A 13232-nucleotide genomic window follows, 5' to 3' on the forward strand; every position below is an offset into this window, starting at 1 on the left:
TCACCACAACCCCTGATCAGAATTCCTTTTCACATGTCGTCGCATATTATTTACAAAATCACACATGTAAAATGTGTGCAATTTTTCCGTAAGGGCTGAAAAGAAATTACAGAGTCCCTGTGCTTTCAATATACACTGTTCTTGCTGTACTTACATGTTAGAATATTAATCAAACCTTATTTTCCCACTAAACATGAAAAAAAAAACAGCGAAAAGCACCCAGGACATTTAATGCACAGCATTAATAATGTGAGTTAGGCTTGGGGGGGGCCTGTTACGAGCAGGGAAAATTAAAATGAAGGGAATCTTGCACCCCACCTCCTACTTTAATTGCAAATTTAAATTCCCCATAATGGATTCTGACATCTCAAGTCACCAAAATCCATCATTCTGAAGGGTATTATTCCTCAATTAACCTGTCACCCCAAAGCGCCTAGCGTCTTTCTGCCCTGGTCTGCACAAAAGAAATGAAGAATTCTAATTACCTTCAAATGTAAAGCAGATTGATAATTCACTCCTGCCACGTCTTCTCTCCTTCTTTCCACATATTTCCTACGCTCTCCTTCACTCAGGGGAAAAAAAAAGGCTGCGGAAAAGGGCCCATTCATTCCCATGGACTCTGTTTGGAGAGCTGATTTTTGACCTTGAAAGCAGAGTGTTCTGTAGCACATAGAGCATCCTTGAGCATCCTTGATTCAAATAAGCTTGAATTTGGCTTTGTTTTTTGTTCTTGTTACTCTGACTTTATTCAATATATTCATAATTATTCTTACTGTTATGGATGACATAATGTGAAATAATGAAAAGGCAAGTGCAATCGATCGAAGTCATACAAAATTGAGGATGGTCTGTGTCATGTTTCGGGAAATGCTAGGCTTTTCTTTCTTTTTTTTCTTTCTTCCTCTCTTTGTTTCTTTGTTTCTTTTTTTCTTTCTTTCCTCTGAGAGCATTTTTATCTATTTACTACAGGTTCCAGATTAGTGGAATGAACAGTGTTTATGCTCTCTTTTGTTCCTGCATCATAATTCTCAAACTATATACAAATTCAAACACCAAGTGGAAAGCTCTAAATCATAACTAACATAATGTATGGCATTATTTTGCTTTATCAAATAATAAATCTTGTTATTAATCAATTGTAACTGTAACCAACTAACAAAGGAGCATAGTATATTAACACGCACTGTATTCAGCGATATTTGTTTAAATGTTAACTAAAGACACATACTGTAATGTTTTTACTCATCCATGACTGAAAATAAGTGCATGTAAATTAGCATTAATTAAATTACAGCATGTAACTTAATGTTGATAATCAGCTGAACTGACCTGTTGTTAACCCTCCATTCAGTCGCAATTATGAAGTCTGTCAATTAAACACTACAAAGGTATTAATCAAGGCTTTAGTTCCTTTGTGAAGTTATCGTTACTCATGGAATAAACACTCATTAATGCTCATTATTTAGCTGATCTGGTTCATTTTTATCATTAAAAACAAACAGATAATACAAGAGTTAATTATTTTGTTAACACTTGGGGGGTGTTCTGTTATAGGAAAATAATCAACAACACGGTGGTGTGATGAAGCAAAGTTACTGTTACCACCCCAAAGTTGATTATTTTCCTATAGCAGCATAATTTTTATCCATTTATAGTTACTTGTTAGTTGTTGTCCATGAAACAAGTTTGTTCCTTGTCAATCACAGAGCATAAACTCCTCTGTCCTGACAACTAGAAAATTACTGCCTGCTACAAAGCACTGACACTGGAGACTCCTTACTTAAATGTTAACTAAACATCTGTTTCATCTAAACATCCATTTTCTTTGTTAAATAATGTGTTCGTTGTTAAATAATAATTTGTTTATTATTACACTTTGATTATGTGAACCTGTGAATGAGCTGTTACGATAGAAACGGTAGCATATTGGTAACAAGTGATCATATTTCTCCTGTTTTAGAATCTTTACATTGGCTTCCTCTCAGGTTTCGAGTTGATTTTACACCCCAAAACGTAATCTTCGCTCTTCGTCCGTCAGACTTGTTTACACTTCATGTGTGATAGAGCTTTCTCTTCTTATGCTCCTAAACTAAGGAATTCACTTCCAGCTGATATCAGACATGCACAGATATTTGGTATTTTTAAATCTTATCCTAAAACATACTTTTTTAGGTTAGTCTTTACTTGACTGTTGAATAGATTTTTTGAGTGTTGATATGTATGCTTATTTTTATGGTTTGCATTTATACATGACTGTGTTTTTTATGTAAAGCACCTTGAGACGCTACTTTTAAAGGCACTATATAAAATAAAGTTGTTTATTATTATTATTATTATTATATTAATATAAACCAGTCAGAGCTGCTCCTATAGAAAACTAATCAACACCTTATGACCCATCAGATTCGAGACTTCAACAGCAATGTGTTATAAAGTGAACTGGGTTTGTTAATGCTAACTAATGCAGTAAATAACGTCAGCTGCCATTATGGTCATTTCTACAAGCTTTGATCTAAGCTCTTTATAGGGTACACATCAGTAGGTTCACAACCTTCTCCTGAAAGCGCTCATTAACAATGTTGAAGCTTCTTTTCACTGTTATAGAACATTAATTATAGAGAATCGTTTATGAGGAACCAGCACAACAATTTAATTGTGCTAACTGACAATGTCTAGCCTTTTATGCGAGTGTGCTAGTCAACGTAGCATGTCTTGCTCTTTGTGACATTTTGAAAACTCATGCCACAATAGTTTTCTTGTCTGTTGCTTGTTTGAACAATTGTTGTACAGAGATAAAGTTCTTTACATAGAAAAAAAAGAAAGCCATAAGTCATTAAAAGAAGTCCTGATGTTACTTTCAGTGTCTCCACATGTAACAATTTTCATCTTTCAATAAGACAAAAGACCATGAAGAAGACGAAAATATTCTACACAACAAAGGCGTCTGACTGTTTGCCTTTTGTTGTGGCTAATGAAAAAAAGATTCCCGTTGACAAGATCCAGCTTAACTCCTCAGTCCGCGATGGTTTCTGTCAGCTACGGGCTATTTTCCTAAACAGCGCCATTAAGAGTGCACATAATTAGTGCTGACAGACACGGCTTTACTCACGCTGTAATTGTGCTTTCTAGCCTTGTCCATGTTATTGTCCCTGTTCATATTGCAATTCACTCACTTCCATTGTTTCCTTACATTTGCGTGGAATTAGATCTTATTATGCTGAAAGCATCATAACATCAGTCAAGTAACGAACAAGTCCTGTCTGCTATTGTATTTATAGAATGGAAAAGAAATCAAAAGCTCATCAATTTTCTTGATTGTAAGAGAGATGATAAAGTGTGGGCTGTGTTCATATGTGCAGTGCATATGAAAGTTTTCACAAAAGATTTCTGTGGTTTGTAGACGTGTTCACCCCCTTAAACTTTTCCACATTTTATAGTGTTATGACCTGGAACTGAAATGGACTTAATTGGGTTATATTTCATATCGCATAACATTAAAATGCGAGGAAAAATCAATATAATCTGCAAAATCTGTGTTCCAAAATTTGTGATTGCATAAGTATTCACCCCCCGTTACTATGAAATGCCTGAATTAGTTCTGCTGCAACTGGTTTGATAGAGAACACACCTAAACAAACCAGCAAGCTATCAAAATGAGCAACAGGACAAAGTTCTGGAAAAATATCACTCGTGGTTTAGTTATAAAAAAATAAAATAAAAAATCTAAAACACTGAACATCCCTTAAAGCACAATTAAATCTATTATTTTAAAAAATGGAAAGAATGTGGCACAACTGTGACTCTAAAGAGGGGATTAGTCAACCAAACTATATTACGGGCTATTTTGTGTAGATTCACGACATATAATTACAACAAATTCCATTTCCGTTCCAGGTTGTAACAGTACAAAATGTGGATAAATTCAAGGGGAGTGAATACTTATGCAAGCCACCACTGACAACTCTAAACAAAATATTATAATACGAATGGCAAAATCCAACCATATGTGAACTGACCTTACTGCTGGCGTTTAAATGTTAAACCAGGCAAAGCAGAAAAGAGGGAGGTAGTGGAGGACAAAGATGGAAAAGAGAGGCCTAGAAAGAAGTGAAGCGTGGTGGTGATGGAGGGGGTGGATGGACAAATGACTGAGATAAGGCACCTGCCTGCTGGCACAATGACGGACTAGCTGGCAGTCACATCGCAGTTGATTTTTTTTTTATTTTACGAATAATTCCGATTTAATTAAAGGGCCTGAGGAGGAATAGCCTAAGCTCATGGTATAATGAGTTGCCATGGGATATCTTTTTAATAATCTGGGTTTGTAACAAAGACATTGCCAAGTCGTGGTTTGCTTGTGAGTCACTTGGGCCTGCATGGCCATGCACTTTCACCGCTCTGATAAATCTTAGCAAGCCTTGGAACAGCGTAATCTTCTGATTAAAACGATGACCTTGTTCCACCTTCAGCACTCACATACTACAGGAGAGAGTGAACGTGTTTGTCTGGTAAACTTGTACTCGGCTTTGAACAAGAACCCATGAATTCTTTATTTTAAAAAAATCACAAACATTTCTCTCACTTATACCTATTTCTTGCTTGGATTTTGTAATTATATAGTTTTAACTTTAACTTGATGCTGTTTCTTGGGGTTTAACTAAAAATGTCAGTATAGGTTGTTGAAAAACATGATGTTGGAAAACAGTACTCGGTGCAGGAAGTTGCTCTATATTTTCATTTAGCCAAAAAGTGGTAAAAGTACTCAAATCTCTTTACTTTACTTAAGTAAACGTGCAACCTATCTATAAATAAATCGTCTGGTAAAAGTTGAAAGTCGTCTATAAATAAAGTCGTCTGGTAAAAGTCAGCTTCAAATTCTTCACTCAAGTTAAAGTAGTAAAGCATAAACGCTTACTTAACATTTTTCCTAAAGGACGAAAGTAAAGGTATAAGAAAAGATTTTAGTTAGTGATAGTAAATTAGTGCCTCTTTCACCAAGGAAGCAAGGAATGTAGTAAAACATTAGCTAAGGCTACCTAACAACAGCTTTATTCCTAATCGCTCAAATGTTAGCTAGCATGACAATTGGTGTGTCTCAGTCAGCTCCCTCGCTCCCTAGGTGGTGAATCAGTATATCGTGTACACGAGTTCGGGCGCTGGTAAGGACCCTGGCTCACTACACACTGGGACACTGATGAGTCAATTTCCGGTGACATGACTACGTACTCGCGTTATAAAACATCACCACTGGCATTTATCAACAACAGGCAGGACCAATATCTTTCTGACATTATATGTCATATAAATCTGTTAGCTTAATCACACGAGTTTCTGTCATGGTACTTCAAACAGGATCGTAGGCTAGCTAGTGGATTTTTTTAAAATCATTAAACACTTAAAAGTTGTTAGAGTCAAACAAACCATATATACAATGTCAAATAAAGTTGAAATTTGCTAATGTAAGTAATCATTTGAGAGCTACAGCAATAATAACAAACTACTTATATTTGACTGAGAGTTTGGCCGCCATTTTTTTGAGCCGAGAGGCTTTGGAAAATATGACGTCATTTCCAGTAAGGAAACATAGTGAGCATCGGTGCTCCCTGGATTTTGCGGTGCATTGTGAGATTTTTTAGGGAACGAACATCACTTACGAACGTTACTAACGAGCGTTAGTTACTCCTTCCCACTGGAAGGATTTTGTGATTGAGACAGCCCTTAAAATGTCTGACTCCCTGATCAGTGCCCTGACTACTGAACTAGGGAGCTGATTGAGACGCATCCAATAACTCTAACCACCAAATTAGCTAGCATGACAGTAACTCTAACCACCAAATGTTAGCTAGCATGACAATAACTCTAACCACCAAATGTTAGCTAGCATGACAGTAACTCTAACCACCAAATGTTAGCTAGCATGACAATAACTCTAACCTCCAAATGTTAGCTAGCATGACAATAACTCTTACTGTCATGCTAGCTAACATTTGGTGGTTACTCTAATCATCAAATAACCCTAACCATTGGCTACAAATTAATGCTAACAGCTAGCTGTCATAATACAGACCACCTCGATAAAGAAATTATTTTGAAGTTTTCATCATATTCAGATTCATTTTTCACAACATTTACCACATTTATCAAACGCCATTACCCAAAAGTGTTTTGTAGACTTTTATTAAAATTATTATTATCGTATTAAAAACATTTTCTTCATGCTAGTTAATTAGGTCAGGGGCTAAGAATACCATACCAACCCTTAAAAAACTGTTAAGGGAGGTTCATACAGCATAAAAAAACACACCAGTCAAGGGATATGTATTGTATATTTAAAAGAATTTAAAAACTTGAAATATGTTTGGGGTGGGCGGTATGGCAAAAATATTATATCGTGATACTTAAAGACATTTTCATGTTGTTCAATATTCATCAAAGTTAACAAAAGTGGAAAAATGGTCCAAAAAATACGATTTAACAATCAGTTTATGAGCAAAAAAACCAAAGCTAGCACTTGTTGGCGCTGTCGTTTACGGTTACCATGACAACCGTTCACTTTATTGCACCTGCCCTTTGCACGCGCCCTAGATGCTGCTATTCAAACGCCATTTTCATCTGCTCTGCTCGCGGCGCTTGCACGGTCACCATGGCAATCCTCTCGCTCTCTCGCGGTCTCCTCACAAAGCACCGCCCACTCCTTTTTTCTGTCCTGTGGTTGGTCCTCGGCAAACAGCGTTACGGATTTAAAAAATCCTATTGGCTCTCTGGACTGTCTGTCAGACTATGGAGAGGACGAGCGGCGGTAGACACAGATTGCGGGGCGGGTAGTTCAGATTTGTTGACCAATTTAAAAAAAAAGAGTAGTATGAAGTGAAATTACGTTTTCTTGTTTGGCTCGGAAGGGAATTAAATGTCGAATGGAGTGAAGTTAGACACCCAGAGAGATGAAGGAGAACGAATTTGGACGAAATGAGGCACCAGTTAAAGCTCAGCCCCGGCTCAAATGATGCACTGGGTAACAGGTAGATTAGCTAAGTTTTTAGCTAGCTAGCTAGTGTGTTTGTTTGGATTACTAGCCAGGGTGCTAGCTAACTACCTAAATCAAAAGCGAGTGTGAGCACTTAAAAAGTGACAGTGCTTAAATACAAGGTATTTTTACTCAAAGCACAGTCACCTGCAGTTGTTTAAACTGGTTTATCATCAACAGGAGCTGTATGTTTATACACACACAGCCCAAGGGAGAGATGATGCCATACATGTATACACTTCAGACCCTATTTTTTAAACAATGTATGACTGTTCAAAACACCTGGAAGACACTTGAGAATCAGTAATTAACTAGTAAATATTTTTCCCCCTCATAGTTTCCAAATGTTTGGTGTGTAGAACTTGACTGAGGAGCAAGCTGCACACTTGTAACTTCAAGTTAAATTACGGTAGGTCTTCAGAATTCAATATTTACAAGTTCATTTGAGCTTTTCATCATAAATTAAAATCTGCCTTGGGTGGATGATACTGCACACACACTATATTGTGATATTTTTTTATGACATCTTTATGTGAGCCCCAGTATTAAGCACAGTATAATATTTTTGCCATGTTGGCCACCGGTTATTTGTTATCCTGACAGTGGTGTTATAAAGACACCTGACAACACCCACAATATTAGGAAAGCATATTATATAAGGAATAAAACACTCAGTGTTGAGCTGCTGTAGGAAAACAATCAACAACAGGGTGGTGTGATGAAGTGGAGTTGCTGTTACAACTTTTTCCCTCCAATAACAGCATGTTCAGAAGTGTTACCTCTTAAACGACAGCAATTTGCAATCTTTAAACAATTTCTTCTTTTTAAAAGAAAGACACAGCATACTTTTTTCTTTTAAATAAATTCATTATAATTAATTTTGTGGAATGTTCACAAAACAAGTCTAATGTTATAGCAGCTATAAACAGTCCGTCCCTCATCAGCCTCTCTTTTGTTTTCTCTCCCTTGATGTTAATAATACAAAAAAATAAATAAATAAAATAAAATATAGCTTGTCATGTTGGCAAAAAACTGTAAAGCATAAACTCTTCTGTCCAAAGACTTTCCCGTGTCACAAAACTTGAAATTACAGCTTCACCCCTGAGTGTTACAAACGCGCTGACACTGGAGACTCCTTCCATGAACGTTAAATAAACATCTCCTTACAGAAAACTTCACCACATCTGCTGTACAAGTCTTTGTGTTAGCTGTTACTATGGAAACGATACCCTGTTAGAATGAGTGCATTAATATAAACATGTGGTTTGACTACTGTACGAGTCGTGCTATTATAGAAAATTAATCAGCACCTTCTGACCAATCAGATTGGAGAATTAAACAGCACTGTGGTATTAGATGTTGTTATATCTTTATATTGAGGTTGTATCATGATGTATTCGAGCCCTGAATCTGTTTAATTTACAAAGATGAATATATAGTTACTCTTTTTGTTTTGTGCACCAGATTCTTTCTGATTGGCTTTTCAGTCGAACTGACGTTATTTTCCTCCTCTGCAGGAAAACATTACTCAGTTTCCTGATAAATTACTGCTGCTGTGGAAGATGTAGTCAGCTGTTTTGTTCTGAGGCAGCAGGACGCCACAACTGCACGTAATTGTGAATCACAACATTAAATACAAAGACCTAGTGCATATTTTTGAGATTGTGATGTGTTATTAAAATCATCTGTCTATCCTAAAGGACACATTTCTGGACAGTGAAGAAGAAGAAGATTGGTGAGGCTTTACTTGTCAGGTGTTTATTTATGTATGTATGTATGTATGTATGTATTTATTTATTCATTCATTCATTTATTCATACTGATATTATTAAAATGTGTTACGTTTTTTCATAAGATACTGAATATGAAATATTTAGCACTAAATTGTGCAATTTCATTAGGATTTCATGATTATCATTCATTTTTGTAGATATCCAGATTGAAATGATGGGCGGCGAGTGGAGATGCATTAACCTCCTGACACGTTTACCGCACTTCATTTGATCGTTTGGTAACTCCGAGGATATTTTTCAGGTAAGATTTCACACCTAGATGGTTTGTTGTTGTTGTTGTTTTTTTCTGTTTCCTAAGTATTTCTAATTCAGCTGATTACCTCACACTTTGAAATGAAAGAAATGAAATAGATTTAATATTTCATTTCTTAATGATGAAACAAATAAACATTTATCATCATCTCCTCTTTTTTCCACATTATATAGTAATTTCACACTCAAAACCCGGGACATTACCAGTCGCTAGGTGTCACTAGGTGACGTCATAGACTAATCTGCATATTAATTTATTCATCATGAGCGTTGGCAATTACAAATTGGGGTACATGGAAGCTTTTCATGTGGAATAAAATAAAACAGAATAGAGTTTTATCAGAATAGAAAATAAAGAAATTATTTCTTATAGCACCATAAACTAAAGTTAGTACTATAATTTCTATCAAGAAAGCAGACGAAAGGAAGCAGTGACAGTGAGTAGTCGTTAAAGGTGACGCAGTCAGGCGTTACACACTCGTATGTCAGCGGCTGTGACGTGAGCTGAAGAACCATGTCGAGTGCAGGACAGTCACTAACACCTGCTCATAAAGTCACTAGGTTTCTCACTAGGCTCTTTTTTTTTTAAGTTGCCAAATCTAGCAAGGGTCTCTACCCTGGTGACGCTGATCACACAGGATGTGAGTCATCATGGAGCAATGAAATTGGAGAGATTTTACATTACAAACACTTGAATTTGTTCATCATCTGTGTTTTCTCTGTAAGTAAGTCACTTTCTTGAAGTCTGCTGCTGATTGGCTCATAAATGATGCTTTACTTTCCAGAGATTCCTCATGTTCTTTGTAGTCATTTTTTTTTTTCTTTTTTCTTTTTTTTTTATATATATATTTCCTTTTTGCTCCCTAGTGGTTATACCACAGTGCTCTCACCGCTGCGGCCCGGGGTCGATTCCCTGCCAGGGAACCAACCCCAGCCACTGCGGGGTCAGTGCCAGTCCCAAGCCCGGATAAAATTGGGGAGAGTTGCTTCGGGAAGGGCATCCGGCGTAAAAACTGTGCCAAATCAAATACGCGGACCAGTGTGTCCGCTGTGGCGACTCCTAACTGGAGCTGCCGAGAGTGGAACAACAACAACAGCAACATACAGTTGTGTTCAAGATAATAGCAGTCCAACATCACTAACCAGATCAATCACTGTTTTTGGTAGAAATTATATTTCTACATGGCAAATATTTTACTAGTAGGTGTAGTAGAGTAATAGAAAACCAAAAGACCCAACAGTCATGACATGCATGCTGCTGATTCTGTGTAATTCAATCATTAATTGAAAAGGGCGTGTTCAAAATAATAGCAGTGTGGTGTTCAATTAGAGAGGTAAATCATTCTGTGAAAAAAGTGGTGTCAAACAAGTGGCCCTTATTTATGGACGAAGGCAGCAAATGTTGTACTGTGCATTTCTCTCTGAAAATCTGAGTAAAATGGGTCGTTCCAGAAATTGTTCAGAAGAACAGCGTACTTTGATTAAAAAGTTGATTAGAGAGGGGAAAGCATATAAAGAAGTGCAGAAAATGATAGGCCGCTCAGCTAAAATGATATCAAATGCTTTAAAGTGGCAACCAAAACCAGAAAGACGTGGAAGAAAAAGGAAAACTACCATTCGAATGGATCAAAGAATAGCCAAAATGGCAAAGACTCAGCCAATGATCAGCTCCAGGGTGATCAAAGAAAGTCTAAAGCTACCTGTGAGTACTGTAACAATTAGAAGACGCCTATGTGAAGCCAAGCTATCGGAAAGAAGCCCTCGTAAAGTCCCACTGTTGAAAAAAACGACATGTGCTGAAGAGGTTACAATTTGCCAAAGAACACATTGACTGGCCTAAAGAGAAATGGCGCAATATTTTGTTGACTGATGAAAGCAAGATTGTTCTTTTTGGGTCTAGGGGCCGCAGACAGTTTGTGAGACGACCCCCAAACACTGAATTCAAGCCACAGTACACTGTGAAGACAGTGACGCATGGTGGCACAAGCATCATGATATGGGGATGTTTCTCATACTACGGTGTTGGGCCTATTTATATCGCATTCCAGGGATCATGGATCAGTTCGAGTATACTTAAAGAGTATTCATGTTGCCTTATGCCGAAGAGGAAATGCCCTTGAAATGGGTGTTTCAGCAAGACAACGACCCCAAACACACCAGTAAGCGAGCAGCATCTTGGTTCCAGACAAACAAGATTAACGTTATAGAGTGGCCAGCCCAATCTCTGGACCTTAATCCAATAGAAAACTTGTGGGGTGACATCAAAAATGCTGTTTCTGAGGCAAAAGCAAGAAATGCAGAGGAATTGTGGTATGTAGTGCAATCGTCCTGGGCTGGAATACATGTTCACAGGTGCCAGAAGTTGGTCGACTCCATGCAACACAAATGTGAAGCAGTTCTCAGAAACCGTGGCTATACAACTAAATATTAGTTCAGTGATTCACAAGAAAGCTAAATCTTCAAGCATTTTTCAGTTTGTACAGTAAATGTTTGACTTTGTAAAGAAAAATGCAGACACTGCTATTTTTTTTTTCGAACAGCCCAATATTCCTTTTTCTTCACTTTCTGTAAAGCAATAACAAATTTAATAAATTTTTCTTCATGATTTGATTTAGAATAGAATGTGCAGTGTTCCCAATGCATTTGTGTGTATTGGAATAAAAGTTATTACAAGGATTTTGAGCTTTACTCACTTTTTTAAACACACTGCTATTATTTTGAACACAACTGTGTATACTTCTTTTTCCTCCTGTTGTTGTTTCATTGTGCTAATGATTTAAAAGCTGTTGGAAAAGCTGTCCACGAGACGACTTCTTCTTCTTCTTCTTCTATTGGGAATTGTGTATCGTTTTCACTGGTCGTAATTTTCGACACGAAATTGGACACGTAGATCCCATACGAGAACGGGTTGCTTGTGCTTTCGGGAAATATCGGAATTACAGTTGCCACGTAGCAACGCTCCAAATCGGGTCATTTGTCCACAGGGAAGAGTTTGGGGTGCTTTTATTTTTAGTCATTAGGTCTTGCAGACCAAACCGCAGGATTCACAGAAATGAAACTTTATCATTATGTAGTACATAGGGAATCTAGCAACAGCCTAGCAACCAAGTGGATTATCATAGCAACCCGCTAGCAGCACCATAGCAACCACCTGGAATATCATAGCATCCACTTAGCAACACCCTAGAAGCCAGCTGAAATATCATAGCAACCACCTAGCAATACCCTAGCAACCAGCTGGGTTAGCTAAGAAACCACCCAGCAGCACCCTAGCAGCTAACTGGATTATCATAGCAACCTGCTAGCAACTCCCTAGAAACCAACTGGAATATCATAGCAACTACCTGGAATATCATAGCAACCACTTAGCAATACCCTAGCAACCAACTGGGTTAGCCTAGAAACCACCTAGCAGCATCCTAGCAACCAACTGGGTTAGCATAGCAACCACTTAGCAACACTCCAGCATCCACGTGGAATATCATAGCAGCGTTTTAATGCTTTAACCTTTACATATTACAAAATTTTAGCCTTTTAACCATTACATGCTTAATGTTACACATTTTAACATTTTAAAATCAATGTCAACAAGACATTGTAACATCATTAAAATTTTTTAGCATGTCTAGTGGACTCTGTCTAGCCAACATCAAAGTTCATACATGAACTTTAACCTGCTTGGTGCTTCAGTTCTATGAATGTCCGGTTTTATGTATCGATAAGGTGTTCTGTGTCCTCCGCTGACCATAACAACCCATAACAACCATCACCAAACTTAAAACAGGAAGTATCGTGCCAAGTTGAACCAATCACATTACTCGGCATGCAGCGTCGAGAGCGGATAGCTTCCACATCCGATGCGACTCGCACCAGGGTTCAGCTGAAGCGAGTCCCAGACTACCATTTTTTTTTTTAAAGAGGATCAGGGATCGGATCTCTGGACCTGTCCCGGACTCGAAAACAGCTTTCACACTTCAGTGAAGTCTCAGGCCAAAAAAACATGTGCAAAATGACTTAAGGTTGCTGCACCAGTCTTGGAGTTTCGTGTCTACGCTCACACTTAATCCCGTTCTCGATTAATTGCCGTTTAATTCCTGTGTAGAAGTGCTTTTGTGAAAATGCCTGGTGGATGTTCTGTGCAGCTCACCAGCTGCTTCATATTT

General features: G+C 37.6%; 1 protein-coding gene across 5 annotated transcripts in view; it reads left to right on the forward strand.

Annotated features, from left to right (window-relative positions):
* Nucleotides 1-6732: 6732 nt before the first annotated feature.
* LOC113536638 (myosin-11) overlaps nt 6733-13232 on the forward strand; it is a 172422-nt gene continuing 165922 nt past the window's right edge. For 3 of the 5 annotated variants that reach the window (XM_053238119.1, XM_053238120.1, XM_053238122.1), the window contains exons 1-5: nt 6734-7019; nt 7362-7433; nt 8542-8634; nt 8725-8759; nt 8955-9058. The gene's annotated coding sequence lies outside the window, so the exon portion shown is untranslated. Of the gene's footprint in view, nt 7020-7361; nt 7434-8541; nt 8635-8724; nt 8760-8954; nt 9059-13232 lie in introns of all 5 variants that reach the window. The other 2 variants (XM_053238123.1, XM_053238124.1) reach the window with 2 other exon arrangements.

The sequence above is a fragment of the Pangasianodon hypophthalmus genome, chromosome 11, assembly GCF_027358585.1.
Source record: "Pangasianodon hypophthalmus isolate fPanHyp1 chromosome 11, fPanHyp1.pri, whole genome shotgun sequence".
NCBI lineage: Eukaryota > Metazoa > Chordata > Actinopteri > Siluriformes > Pangasiidae > Pangasianodon > Pangasianodon hypophthalmus.